We start from the raw sequence: 15356 nt of genomic DNA, 5'->3' as shown, positions 1-15356 counted from the left end.
GATCAGTACTCGCTCCCAACTTGCTGTCATCTGCAAACTTACTGAGGGAAATGGAAACTGGAAGTACTCACAGACTGGATGACCTTGCAACTTAAGTATCTCCTTCATCTGTTTTTGCACTTCAACATGATATTTCCTCATTTACATGAACCACTTACTATGCTGCTCCTCCTGTGCCTTTTGCCATGGTACTGAACTCTTTGCTTGGCTGCATTCTTTTGAGTGATTCTCCAAAGCCTCATGGCAATCTGCAGCATGCAGACACTTCTTCCAGACAAGTGAGCCCATTCTGTATAAGCTGAAGGAGAAAATCTGCTTCTTCAAAGTGATGGAAATAGTTACACAGGGAAGAACAAAACAGCTGAAGTATTAACGTCTGGGTTAGTTTAAGCTGGATGAAAGTCTGGAGCGCTTCATAGTTCAGCTGGCTGATTTATCTAGTGCTTGTTACCACCTCCCAGAAGCTGGTTCTAGATCCCTGTTGAAAAGGAACACTTTAACTCAACTTTATTATTAACTAGTCTCAGCACAAGTGATATTTATCTAACATAAGGCAGTAAGAAACAAAAAGCTGAACATGAGCCAGCACTGTGCACTTGCAGCCCGGGCCAACAGTATGCTGGGCTGCACCAAAAGAGGGGTGGCCAGCAGGGAGAGGGAGGGGATTGTCCCCTCTACTCTGCCCTTATTAGGCCCCATCTGGAGTACTGCATCCAGGTCTGAGGACCCCAACTCAGAAAAGATGTGGAGCTGTAGGAGAGGGTCCAGAGGAGAGCCATGAAGATGCTCAGAGGTCTGGACAACCTTTTCTATGAAGGCAGGCTGAAAGATCTGGGCTTGTTCAGCCTGGAGAAAACACAAGGAGACCTCACTGCTGCCTTTCAGTAACTAAAGGTAGCACATAAATAGGAGGGAGATTGAATTTACACATAGTCTGATGGTGATAGGATTAGGGGAAATTGTGTTGAACTAAAAGAAGAGAGATTTAGGTTAGATGTTAAGTGGAAACTCAGAAGGCATGGGGTCCTGGCATGGGCTGCCCAGAGAAGCTGTGGGTACCCCATCCATAGAGGCATTCAAGGCCAGGTTGGGTGAGCCCTGGGCAGCCCACAGCAGTGGGGATAGGGCTGGCTGGGCTTTAAAGTCCCTTTCAGTCCAACCATTCTGTGATTACTGCAGCATTATAAATGGCAAAAATAAAGGTTATTGTCATGCGCTGTGACTGACAAGATCCAAAATCAATTCATCTGAAGAAATATAGAGGACAGACAACAAATCTTCAGGGCAAATTCCAGGTGGTCTGATTATTCCTGATGTTAAAAACGGGTTTCGTAAGTTGTATGTCAGGTTACTGAGATAGTTCCACCATGATGAGATCTCACAAAAAGTGCTTTTTACAATTCTACAGCAATAATAAATAAATAAATGTTTAAATCATCAGCATGATAACGTGGCTCACTGATACTGAAAAAGTGTATTTCACTTTCTGTGATGAGCATATGTAGCCAGTCAATCTGTTATTCCAGAGAACTCTTACAGGCAAAATCTAGCCCAGTTTCCTTCAAAGGGCCTAAGGAAGTCCCTGGTATTGTTACATTTACAAGGAACTCTGAAAAAAAGTACAGAGCCAAACATAACATTCAAAAGCTCTCAAAAGACACACTTTTTGCTATAATCATCCATTATTAATTCAAAATAGGGTTATGGAAGCACTGGACAAAGGAAACATTTCATGCGTGACGAAGGCACAAGATAAAATTAACTGCACTAAATACTTTGTTACCTTGGTTTCCTGTGTTCTTAAGCTTGTAAGTAAGTTGGAAAAGGACAGAAACATAATGAAGAAAAATTCCCCTAACATTCTGCAGAAACAAACAGCATGAGTGGTTATAAGAAAGGGCTGCTCCTTTCACAGGTGATTTGAATCAGTTGCTTTCTCACCCACTTAACTTTTTAATGTCTTGTTTAGCAAAAAATGCTTAAAGAATGTGAAGGTCTTTCTGTATTTTACATCTTTGTTGGTTGGCTTTCTGATTCTGCAAGTGCAATTTACCAGCTCATGTTCAGCTTCTAATCAACCAGCACACCAAGTCCTTCTCCTCAGGGCTGCTCTCAGCCTTTTCTCCTTTACTCAGCCTGTATTTGTGCTTGGGATTGTCTTGGCTCATGAGCAGGACCTTGTACTTGGCTCAGTTGAGTTTTGTGAAAATTGTATGGGCACACAGGTAAAAATGAAAGCTGACTGAAGACAAGGGTTTGGGAATGGCTAAGAAATGTTTTTTGCAGAAGATGTACTAATTTCTTTGTGTTGTGTTTTGTTTTGTTTTTCTTTAATGACTGTAACAATGAAATATCTAGAACTCCTTTGGTGAAAACAGAAAAACTGCTCCAAGCCATTTGCTGTGGAGGTGGCACAGACTATTCGGGGTCCTGTCTCACATTCAGAATCATGCTCTGACTAAACTTTCCTATGACTACAGTTCTATTACCTAAAAATTTACTTCTCAAACTGAGGTTTTTTGAGGAGCCTAAGAGAATAACTCTCCTCAGTGAGCATCATGGATCTGCCAAATGCCTGTGTACTCCAGGTAGACAAGTGAGCTAGTTCTTTTCATCATATTTTGCTTTCTTTCTGCAGCATGAAAATCTTTTCTGTAAATTTGGAGGTTGTTTCAAGTTGCTCCTGGATTTCTCATGAACCTAGTGGAAATAGATGAAAAGAAAAGAGCTCTCTTCTACTCAATCCTGCAGTGATGGAAGCTGTCATCCTTGCCAGTTAATAGGTGATCAGGTTCCAGTCCAGTTCAATGTGAAGCTTATACCAAACTCTCCTGACTTAGCACTTGTGTGGATTAACGAGCACTTGGGAAACCAGGTCGTGTAGCTTCATATTGGTCACACCACCTGGAGAGTTGTGAGGTAAGGATTACTAAGATGATCAGAGGGCTGGAGCCCCTCTCTTACAAAGAAAGGTTGAGGGAACTGGGCTTGTCTAGCTTGTAGAAGGATCCAAGGAGACCTCATTGTAGCCTTGCAGCACTTGAAGGGAGCATATAAACCGGAGGGGGAATGACTGTTTATGAGGATGGACAGTGATAGGACAAGGGGGAATGGTTTTAAACTAGGACAGGGGAGGTTTAGATTAGGTATCAGGAGGAAGTTTTTCACTAAGAGAGTGGTGACGCACTGTTAATGAGTTGCCCAAGGAGATTGTGGATGCCCCAACCCTGGAGGCATTCAAGGCCAGGCTGGATGTAGCTCTGGGCAACCTGGTCTGGTGATTGGTGACCCTGCACATAGCAGAGGGTTTAAACTGGATGATCACTGTGGTCCTTTTCAACCCAGGCCATTCTATGATATGATATGACATATTATGACCTTTAAGGTATCTTCCAGTCCTAATCATTCTGTGATACTATGATAAGAGACAGAAATGAGAAATGCGATTGAGAGGCAAAGCCAGATAAAATGAGCTTCTATTTTTCACTCTGCTATTGACATTGAAACTTTTGACAGTTCCTTTAATCTGTCTTTTCTGTGTCATGCATAGGTAGGACTGGAAAAGTAGTTTTTCTCAGGAATATGTTCCATCATGAAACTATTACTTTTTCAATGAACAAAGGATGAAAACACAAAAAAGGGCCTTTTTCGTTTCCCACTTTCCCAAACTTTTACTCTTCCAGCTTTTGTGGAGATGAGAAACAGAAAGAGTGGGAAGAAACAAAGAAGAACATATTTCACTTTCAAAAGGAACACATTCTCTTTTACATGCTTGACAATTCTTTCCAAACACAACACTTCCTTTTGAAAGGTAGCTCTTCTAAGACTCTTCTACTGTTTCACAGATGGTAAGGTGACAGGTAAAACCTGCATGGAAAGCTCACACATAGATAAATCTTGTAACAGAAACTTTGACTAAAATTTTGACACTTAACTTTTTAAAAAAAATTTTATTTTTATAAGTTGTACCTTTGCTTAACATTAAACTTCAATTTTAAAGGCTTTTGGTCCAGTCCTACTTTCAGATGGAAATTGTGTTAGACAGGCATCAGCTGTCTCTCACTATGGATATGGTAGTGTTCCCAAAGGTCTCCTATAAGAACCTTCTTGTTTGTAGGCACTTCCTTCTCCTCGCAAAGAGAAGTGTTAACCTGAGAAGCCCAATAACCACAAGAGTGAAGAGTCAAATTATTCAATCAATAAAAAATACTGAAGGGCAATGTCTAAGGAGTTATGATATAGGATTTCATACGTGATTCCCCAGTGCACTACAGACACAATTTAGGTACCAGTGTTGAGGAGAGCTGTCCAGCTCCAAGCCCTAAAATTGGTAAGAGCACAAGAGGTTAAGTCTTTTTGAAAAAAAAATCCATTAATTGCATGAAGTTCTTCAGGTGGGCTTGTCCAGGTGTGCCTAAAATGGTGTGGAAGATCCCAAACAGAGCTTTGTGTGGCCTGAAGCCTCCTGAAGCCCTCCTCTGACCAGGGCCATTATAAATGTGTTTGTTAGTGCATGTCTAAATTTCCCTATTTAAATTGGTATATCACCACCAATTATATGAATATATCACCTGCAAATGCTGATTTAAACTTCCTACTCTACATTTTGATAAAGCAGTTTTGCTGTAGCAAGGTGGCATTGGTTAAATAAACATCAGGAAAATTCCCACCAAATACTGTCGAGCTATAAAGTAGATGTCTCTCTTGCAGATTGGGTTTTACATAATTGTTTCAGCATTCCATTTTAATACATCCAAGTATCTATGGATGAATCTTGATTGTTCTCAAGTGAAATATTGTGAATCAAATCATGACGACAGTGTTGACTATTTAATTAATGTGTTAGCATGTGTCTGTAGTGCTTGATTCCGACGAGTGACAAAATTAAAAACTTCATTTAACTATGTTGTTCTCAGTGGAAAAGAATGCACTTAAATGTTCCGTGGTGATATTTACACTTGCTAAATTACTTGTGTTTATGAACTGTCTAAATTACCTTGCTGTAGGAGAGTATGGTGAGCACAGTCCATGAATAAAAATGAGAAATCAAGATTTTAAATGCCTTTGTCAGGGTTGATTCAGAGGTGTTTTCACATGACAAAAATCCATTGCTGTTCATACATCTTCCTGTCTTGAATTCGCACACACCTTGGTTTAGCTTGAAATTTTTATATTACATCATGCCAGCAGGCAAGAGAAAGTACTGTTATTTTATGAGAATGGATGAGGTAGGAATACGGCTTCTCTTGTTGTCTTTGGGCTTGACACAGTATCCGTGGTAAAATGATTCTCATCCATCCATAAAATCATAGAATTACAGAGTATCCCAAACAACAAAGAAATTAAAAGGATCATCAAGTTCAACTCCCGGTTCCACATGAGGAGTCTATTTCCATACTGAACTGTAACTTGTTCTGCTTTGCCAAGGTGAGTATTCCTATTTAGTTAAGGGCTCAATGTGAGTATATTTTAGACCTGCATTTTGAGTTCTTGAGTGATTCCCACTTTTATATCAAGCTAAACTGTACTGTGGCTCCATGCTGTTAACACCATGCCAGGATAGAGATTGTGGCTAATTTCTGGAGCAGCTTCAGAGGAGTGCATGGTCTGCTGGCAGCCCTCCTCTCACTTCTATACCAAATACTGTGATGACATCCTATCTACTGCTTATGAAAATCACAGCTCACAGACTTTAGCTCAGGACCTGTGAAAGCAGGTAAGTTTACATTTGTTTCAGAGAGGACAACAGATTTAAATGAGATACTTGGCACTGATACATACAAAGGATTGACCAAATACAATACAGCCTAAAAATACAACGTTGATATATGTATGTGTAGAAAATAAATATACACTAATAAATCTCCAGACAATTTGTTATCCATTACTCCTATTAAGTACACCAAATTATTAACTTCCTTCTTATTTATTTAGGTAATTCTCAACTGTTTCTTTATATCCTATTTGTAAAAGAGAAGAGAACATTGAACAAACATAGTTCAATCATTTTGATGAGAGTCAGAGAAGTTCTTTAAAGTCAGAAGTAGAATAATAATTGTCCTTTTCTGTCATCTCTTTAGAAATAATATATTAAAAAGTATGTCTCCTCATCTTGTCTTATGAAGAATAATAGTATTCTAAAATAGTATTCCAAGACAAAGCTGAAGTTCATGTATACTTTTTAAATGTATTTGGGATGAGAACATTGTCTTATTAACTGAAATTCCCCCTAGACATGGAAATCAATTTATTAGTCTCATTAACAGAGCAAATGTTTTTCTAAAAATATTTTCTATTTATCAAAACAGAACATATATAAATGTAATGGAATCAATTTAAAATGAAATGTGGAAATTGCAATAGAAGTATTTTTATATAATACACAATTTAGGATACATTTGGTTTGCAGATACATTTGGTATGGGCTGCACAGCATTCCTTTTATTTCCAGTCTAGTGAACAACCACAGCTATAAAATCTCTGTAAATTGAAAAAAATAATAGAATAACCAACTTTGAGTTTAATGAGTGATTTATTTATTATTTTTTTTCAGGTGATAGAAATGTGGAATGCACCATTTTATCCTTTGCAAACAGATAACCAACAGATGATGGCACTGGCACAGCTGCTCAGAGAGCTGTGGGTGCCCCATCCCTGGGGGAGTTCAAAGCTGGGTTGGGTGGGCTCCGGGCAGCCTGAGCTGATGGGAGGCAACCAGCCCAGGGCAGGGAACTGGAGCTGAGTAATCTTTAAGGCCCGTTCCAACCTAAGCCATTCTATGATTCTATGATAAGTTCATGAAATAGTGAAGATTATGTAAACCAGTGCATTAGCCTGCAACATGCACTGTTGCAAAGGCCTGCTCCTGCACTTAACTCACCCATCCAGGATTGTTATCTACAAGATAACATACCTTTGCTCTGTACAAGTTTTCAGCTGCATTTTAAAGAGTTAAGAAAAACATCGGTAATGACTGAGAGTTCCTGTAAGACAATGAAACATTCACAACTTTTCCTACATGTTCATTGCTCATTGTAAAATCCCTTGCAGGAGTCAAAGAAGTGTTACCATTTTCATTTTTCAACCAAGAAAATTGACAAGCTGAATATTAAGGCAAATTTGCAGGTAACCCCCAGGGAGATGGAAGGTGCCAGCCCTATGAGGCAGCCCCCATGCACCATCTGAGCAACTCCACTGTGGCTCAGGGTACAAGTACTCACACAACATTCAAGAAATTCTGTCAGTGACTGCTGTGCTGGTGAATCTCCATGAACATTTCTATCAATGCTTCCACTTCACAGCCTCCCAGGGCTTCATCTCGATTTTCTCTATGTAGAGTTATTTAGGATTTATGTATATTTCTCTGTGTAGAGTTATTTAGAATTTATACCATGTAAGCGGAGTAACAATAAAGCATAATTTTTCTGAGTGAGTGTGCTGTATGTATGTAATTTCACTATTTTTTATCTACATTTCTTCTTTATGCAAACAAGCTAATAGGGAAACTGATATTTGCTGGACGAGAAAGGAATATTGCTCAGGAGGAGAAGAGTGGCTTGATACCTACATGTTATGATGGGTTTGTACACAGCACAGTTCCTGGCTTCCAGCACACAAAGTGCCACTCAGCACTGCTGTCTGATGCTGGGGAAGTTCCTCAGAGCAGGGACAGGACAAAATCAGAGAGATGTACCTTGAAGCAGACCATGGTGGTTGGATCAGGGACATGGATTTGAAGCTGGATCTTCTACAAGATTCTTGACTGAATTCAACCACAGGGCAGCTGGCAGTTTGTAGGGTTGGGTTTTTTTTGCAATCTTTCCTACCTCTGGAGGGAAATTCTACACTTCAAAGGTCCTGATGAAGGTTCCTCCGCTTTCATGACCTCACTGTCCCAACAATTTTGGTGAAGAGGCCAATTTACATCAAAAAAAGGTTCAAAAAAAGCCTGAGGTCATCTCAACCTCAAAAGCCCTGTACTGAGGCTTACAGGACTTGGGTTAAGAAGCCCCGTGGTAGGTCACCTTGATTCCATATTTACAGCTAATTGCATAATGTAAGATAATAAAGCAGAAATATATATATATATATCTTGTTATATGTGCATCGTTGCAGACTCCAGAATCTGCTTTCAAGTGGAAGCATTTTTAGATGCCTCCATTAAAAAGATGTGTCACTGCACTCAGCAGCTTTTAGCAAGCAAGATTGAAGTAGATTAGGTGAACTGTGTCTGGGAAGAGAAGAGGCATAAACTGACCTGATTTCACCTCCAGGACTGGTAAAGTCTCTGTCCGGCTTCACTGGTATTTTTACTGACAAACCTCTAAATCTAGTTAAATTGTGAGGGTTAAAAGAAAGTTCAAAGTGTATGAACATTAGGTGTCGTGCTCTGGCATACAAGTAATCCCTAGAGCTGAGTCCTGCAGGTTTGTAAAGAATACAGCATGGTGGGGGGTGGAGGCAAGATGCAGCATTTAGAACAAGCCTACTTCAGAGTCAGCAGAAAAAGAAGACCAGTAACAGAATGAAGAACTAGTGGTGTGTGAAATGACTGTGGGTTTACACTATGTTTTGAACTCCAGGTATGTATCCAAGAATGCTTGGTCCTTGTGCTTCATTCACAGGCAAACTGTGGTCTGTAATTATGCTCAGCAGATGGTTGGTGTGAACCACTTGAATAGGTGGCATTTTTCTTACATGTAGGGAGATCCCAATGCCAGGAAATTAGCTAAAATAATTCCAAAACCTGTGCAGAGCTTTTAAGAGAGATATAAACATGTGGAAATCCTTTAATGTATCTCATGTGTGTCTGAACACTTTGAGTTTCTTTAACTTTCTAGTAGGAGCACTACCTCTGTAGCACTGACTGAATATTAAGGATTAGAATGTAAATGGAATTTCATCAGAAACCAAAGGTAATAGTTTTGTTGACAATAACTGAAGTGGCATAGTGGCCATCTAAGGGTGCTCAGATGGAGATTTGCACAAAAAATAGGCTGGAGGGCACAACAGGAAAGCCATTCAGTTCAACATCCTAATCATTAAGGGTTTGTCCAGTTGAGATTAATCACAGAATCACAGAATTGTAGGAGGTTGGAAGGGACTCCAGAGTAGCGAGTCCAACACCCTGCCAAAGCAACCTACACATGTACACCAGGAAGGCGTCCCAGACGGGTATAAATATCCTCCGAGAAGGAGACTCCACCACCCCCTGGGCAGCCTGTTCCAGGGCTCATCACCCTCACTGTAAAGAAGGCTTTCTTTCCGCCAGAGATATTTGTGCGGAACTTCTATCGCTGTACTAAAGAAAGAAAGATAAGAAAACATTAAGAAAAAACATTAAGAAAACATACAGTCAATTGGGGGCTTTTCTTTGTTCACAGTAATATGGGAAAAGCTACATCTAAGCAACGTATTTTCCTTCCTTTCCGGCTTCCTACATAAATTATTAAGAAAAGTGAACATTCCCATGTGTCAACCTCACAATATATTTTTCCTGACAAAGTGAGTTTGTTTATGTAATTACTTCTGCTATACAATCGAGGGCATTAGTGATGTTTAAAAAGCGTGGCCTAATTATATATTTTTGAAGTGCTAATTTGTTTTTGAGTATTAAACCTCACTGCTAGATGCAGTGTTACTGCTCATGCGCATCAAAAACTTCCCTAGGATCTTCTGCAGTTCTTCAGGGCCAGGCTGGATGATCTCTCTCTCCAGCTGAGGGCCTTGATGGCTAATTAGATTTGATAATCTATGAGTAGGGGTTCGTTTTCATTTTGAATGCTCCTGCTGATTTCCCACCTCTGCTATTGTTATCTTATTTTGAGATCTTCACTTCTTTTGAAACTAATTTCTGGATGTTTGTCACTTGGGATACTCTTGGTGTTTGCTTTTAATACCCTTTGGGAAATGTGTGTATGAAATATGTTTTTTCTCATATAATTTGGTAGCCAAGATGCCTGTGTGTATATGGTGAGACATGGTGTATGCTCAGGAATAAGCTCAGTGTGCTTTCTCCTTGTTTTGCTCTGAAACACATGGGAATTTCTGTCTGCAGTTCTCTAAAGTGAAGGTCAGATATTTCCCTTCCTGTACTCCAGCTCAGCTTTCATTTAACTATGAATGTCATTCCATGAATTCAAAGAGCTAAGCTAGGCTTGAGGTGAAGATATCTGGCGTATAAATCAGGTGAAGGCAAGGCAAGGCAAAGGAATAGTAACCATCTCAAGTGCTTGTAAGAAGGTCACAGTTTGAATGAGTAAAAAAGACTCCAAACTCTTCATTTGGGGGTAGTTTAGAGTCCTTTTCCACAGCAACGTGAAGGTCCAGGGCCCATCCCTATTCCATCTGAGCCTGAACTAACGGCTGTTTTCATAAGAAGCTCCCCAAAGTGCTCATTTACTACCTTGTGAAACTGAATGTGGAAGCACAGTGATCTTGATATTACATTTTGAAATCAGACAGGAAGTTAAAGGAAGTCTTCAGCTTCGATTAAAATCAAATACTATTCAATCTGCTTTCTCGTGTGTACCTAAACTTGACAATTCTCTTCCCTTTATTGCATTAAGGGAAGACTTTCACTGTGGAGGAGTGAATGAAGCAATAATTAGCTTCTGAGTTTGCTTAAGTGCCAAGCTTCTGTCAAAAATAATCACACGTCACTTCTTAAAAACAGCTTAACAATGATAAAACTACTTCAGTCCACATATTAAGTGCATTTTAATTAGCTTTTTAGCAGTAACAGAGAACTAAAAGCCAGCAAAGTAAATGCAGAAAACCTGAGCAGAAAGCAGCATAAGGCCATTGTCTTCTCCGTGCTGCTGTGGAAGCATAAAGCTGCATTTAACTCACATCTTTAACTCAAAGATGACAGGCTTCACTGCCTCCTAGGAACCTTAAATAATATTAGCCTTTTTTGATCAAGCAATTCATATAAAAACAGCAGTTTGATTTTATTTTCTTATCAAACTTTAATTCAAAATATAAGAGTGAAGATAAACTAATAAATGCCAAATAACTGTCACAATGTTATAAGTTTTGTTGTCAGCTGCTGTTCAATGGTAAGATGACTTTAGCCCCATTCAGGTGACATCCAGTAGTGCCTGAGCTCACATAACATTAAAAACTTATGCTGTTGTTACTGCCTTTACAAGACTGTTTTTATATCAGTGCATCCTCCTACAAAGCAAACTTTATCAGACTATACTGTCTACAAGTGACACTTTGCACTGTGCCTTGTACCATGTTAATGCCATTCACTGAATGATGGAAATGCTTTCATTTTTGCAACTGGAGGAGAGCAGATATTTTAGTAAGTTAACCATTTTAGTCATAGAATAATTAGCTGGTGCTTGGGGCTGTTTGCAGACACAGGGAAAGCGTCACACCACAGATAACCCAAGAGGCAAAACCCTACCAATTTATTTTATGCATGAAAAGGATCCTTGGAGAGGATGGAAATTGGAACAGCATGATGAGCTCTGTGTTTGAAAGACGTGGGCTCAGTGGTGCAGCTGCTAACTAATACTAATGAAGTACCTGGATCAGGAAAATGCCCATCCCTTTGCCAGCAGTGGTAAAACTCTAATTCTCTGCAGTGACACCCAGGTGAAATAATCAAAGCCATGGGATTTTCTTGCCTACTATCTCCCTGCAGTGCTATGTATCTGATCTGGGTTGGCACACACTATTTTAACAGAGCTATACCAATTTACACTGATACAGCTGGTAATAACTTTAAAAGCAAACAAAAGATGTCTGATAGATGATGCAGCTGGAAGCGCTATTATATTATGACTTGGATTCCCCTTTTATAATCGTTCAGCTCACAAACTTTTACACACCACTGGATTTGCTACGCTGTTAAATTTCTTATTTCCAAAACCAGAGTTCTCCAATTTCTGTTCTACTAAAAAAAAAAAACCAAAAAAAAACAAAAAAAAAACAACACAGGGATATTTTTCTCCCATACATGCTATTATAAGAAATATGTATTTTTGTCACAGGGAGGCTTCCAGCACATTTTTCTGCTTTGTAATTCTCATTATTATAGCACAGTAATGTTTTCATGGAACAGCAATTATCAGAATATCTGCCTATTCACACTACCCAATGAAACAAACACGAATCTTCCTCCTTATCTGAAGCCTCAACATAGTTAAAAGGACTGGATGTGAGGGCTTATGCGGGGGGAGATCCACCCTCACACTCAAGTTCTGCCATCCTAGAGGGAAGTGACACCACCTATACTTGCTGTGTTGATCTATCTGTATTCAGCGTTTCCTTGGATGGGGCAAGGATCAGATCCCTGGTTAGCTCAGAGCTCATTTCATTACGAACCAGCACAAGGGTATCTGAACACCTCACTAACTCTGCTGGAGCACTTTAATAGAAATGTGCTTCTTTTAGCAACGTCATCATCATAATAACAGCTGCAGAGCCTTGTGCAAATATTGGAGGAAACCACCAAAAATTCGCTTTTTTATTATATTATTATTTTTTATTATTCCTGCCCCCCTAGGATTGATTGGATTATTGACCATCAGCCAAACATCACTTGGGTTTATTTTAGTGATCCAACAGTTTTTTAGTATCTACTAAAACCCACGATGCCATGAATGGCATCCATAAAATCTATACACTTAACAGATGATTCAATCACCACCCTTCACCTTGGTTAGACTGAGCCTCTTGATGGGACATCTCTTGATAGTTTTACTGAAAATAGGATTTTCGTGGATAGGAGTCATCCAGTTGTGCTCTGATTTTTTCCAGGTCATTTAGGGATCCTAATTCCTGGTACACTGTTAAATATTTATTGCCATGAGCAAAGGTAAGAAACAGAAAGGGAATTTTTTTATTTCAGAGTTGTGTAAGAGATTATTCCAGCAGGACAGAAAGTGTTTTTTATTCACACCCTGCACATTGCTGAGCACTGACATTGCTACGGGGCTGGATCAGGAAGGACTGATGAGGCCATGTCTGGAATAGTGTCCAGTTCTGGGTTCCTTAGTTCAAAAAAGACAGAGATCTCCTAGAAAGAGTCCAGTGAAGGGAAACAAAGATGATAAACGACCTGGAGCATCTCCCGTATGAGAAAAGGCTGAGAAACCTAATTCTGGTCATTCTAGAGAAGAGAAGACTGAAGGGATCAAATCAATGTTTATAAATATCTAAAGTGCAGGAGGCAATTGGATGAGGCCAGAATCTTTTCAGTAGTATGTAGTGACAGGACAAGGAGCAATGGCCTAAAACTTGAACACAGGAAGTTTCAAATGTGTAAGAATGTCTTTATGGTGAGGGTGATGGAACACTGGAACAGGCTGCCCAGGGAGGTTGTGGAGTCTCCTTCTATGGAGATATTTAAGACCTGTCTGGACGCCTACCTGTGTGACCTATTGTAGGGAACCTGCTTTAGCAGGGCGGTTGGATTTGATGACCTCATAAGGCTCCTTCCAACCCCTGCAGTTCTGTGATTCTCTGTTATTCTGTGATTCAGCACCCTGACAAAGGCAGATGCTTGGGACCTGAATTCTCTTCACATACACATGCTATATCTCCTTCAAACTTCCAGGCATTTTAAACTTTCAAACAGACCTTCACTTGACATCACAACTGCAACAACGTCAGTTCACAGATGAGAACAGGCACTGAAAAATTCTTTTTGCTTTTAAGATGACAGCAAAGTAACCTCTTTACCTTCCGCATTTAGCATAGTAAAGGCTGCAGATGAGAACATTCTCACAAAAGATGCTTTACAGTACCGTGTACTCAGCTTCAGAGCACATTTGACACATGATGTGTGCACGTGATTTGCAATTTGAGACATTCTTTAAAAAGAAAGAAATTTAACATAATTTGTACAGCAACATCTTTTTTTCTACCAAGATGTCCTCCCTTGGCAACTGAGTTAGTTGCCTGCAGCACATCTCCAGGAGCAGACTCTCACAAACTGTTGCTGCTTCTCTTTATCAGACACGTGTGGGCAGCAAGATCTTGCCTTCTCCACATTCACTTGGTATTTTTTTCATTACGACAATATTTAGTTAATGATTCTGTATATTATCTCAGAAAGTCAACTGGTGAAATATTTGAGTGTATAAAGAATTGGTTGGATGGTCATAGCCAGAGGGTAGTTGTCAACAACTCTATATCCAGGTGGAAGCAGTCACAGGTGATGTCCTCCAGGGGTCCATCTTGGAATAGGTCGAGATCTTGGGTAGATCAACATCTTTATCAACAATACAGACAGTAGGATTGAGTGTACCTTCAGCATGTTTGCAGATGACACCAAGCTGAGTGGTGTGGGTGACACATTACAAGGGAGGAACACCATCCAGAGGAACCTCAACACACTGGAAAAGTGGGCACGTGGGAATCTAGTGAAGTTTAACAAGAACAAGTACAAGGTGCTGTACTTGGATCGAAGCAATTCCAGATATGAGCACAAAGTGGGAGAAGAACTCATTGAGAGCAGCCCTGTGGAGAAGGACTTGGGGATCCTGATGGACAAAAAGCTGGACATGAGCCAGTAGTGTGCTCTTGCAGCCCAGAAGGCCAACAGTACCCAACGTTTAACTAAAAGAGGAGTGGCCAGAAAATAGGACTGTCCCCCTTCTACTCTGCTTTGTAAGGTCTCATCTGGAGTACTGTGTCCAGATCCTGGTTCCTGACTGTCTACACTGCTGAGTGGTGTTTCATTTTAGGGCCCTCCTTTAGGGTGAGTTGTTTCCACAGGAGACAAAGACAGGATGGCTTCGAGGCAGCTCGCAATGACCTTTTCATACGTGATCTCCCATGAAGTCCCACGCAATGTGATATTCAAAGGACAACTGTGCAAAATACAGATTGAAAGCTTTTTCTCACAAGCACAGCAAGGATAAAAGAAACCCAAGTAGAGGTAGAATAGCAGGAGCTTGGACAAGAGGGAGTATGATGTAATGTATAAACAGAATACTTCATTTTAATCTATAATTACGATGTGTAGTTTAAAATTGTGCTATTCATAGCATTGTTCTTTATAAAGAAAAGCTGGAAAGAAGCAGTTGCTGAATAAGGCTCCCTGTATTGTCTGCTCAAAAACCCAGCTGGCTGTTGAACACTCCAAGGAGGCTCTCCAGGCACTTTGGAAGTGTGAAGGAAGACTGTTGCTCCAGTACAGCTCAGCACAAGCAAATCACAGCCCTGGGCAGCCTTTTCCAAGCCTACAAGTTAGCCTGTTCCTAACCCCCAGCTGCTCCTCCCCTGGCACAGCTACATGCCATTACCTCAGGCCCTGTCAATGTTAACAGAGAGCAGAGCTCAGTGTTGCCCTGCACTCCCTGTGAGGAGCTGCAACCGCCAGGAGGCTTCCCTTC

The sequence above is a fragment of the Coturnix japonica genome, chromosome 3, assembly GCF_001577835.2.
Source record: "Coturnix japonica isolate 7356 chromosome 3, Coturnix japonica 2.1, whole genome shotgun sequence".
In the NCBI taxonomy this organism is placed as follows: Eukaryota; Metazoa; Chordata; class Aves; order Galliformes; family Phasianidae; genus Coturnix; species Coturnix japonica.
The sequence above is the reverse complement of the archived record's forward strand: the minus strand, read 5'-3'. Positions refer to the sequence as shown.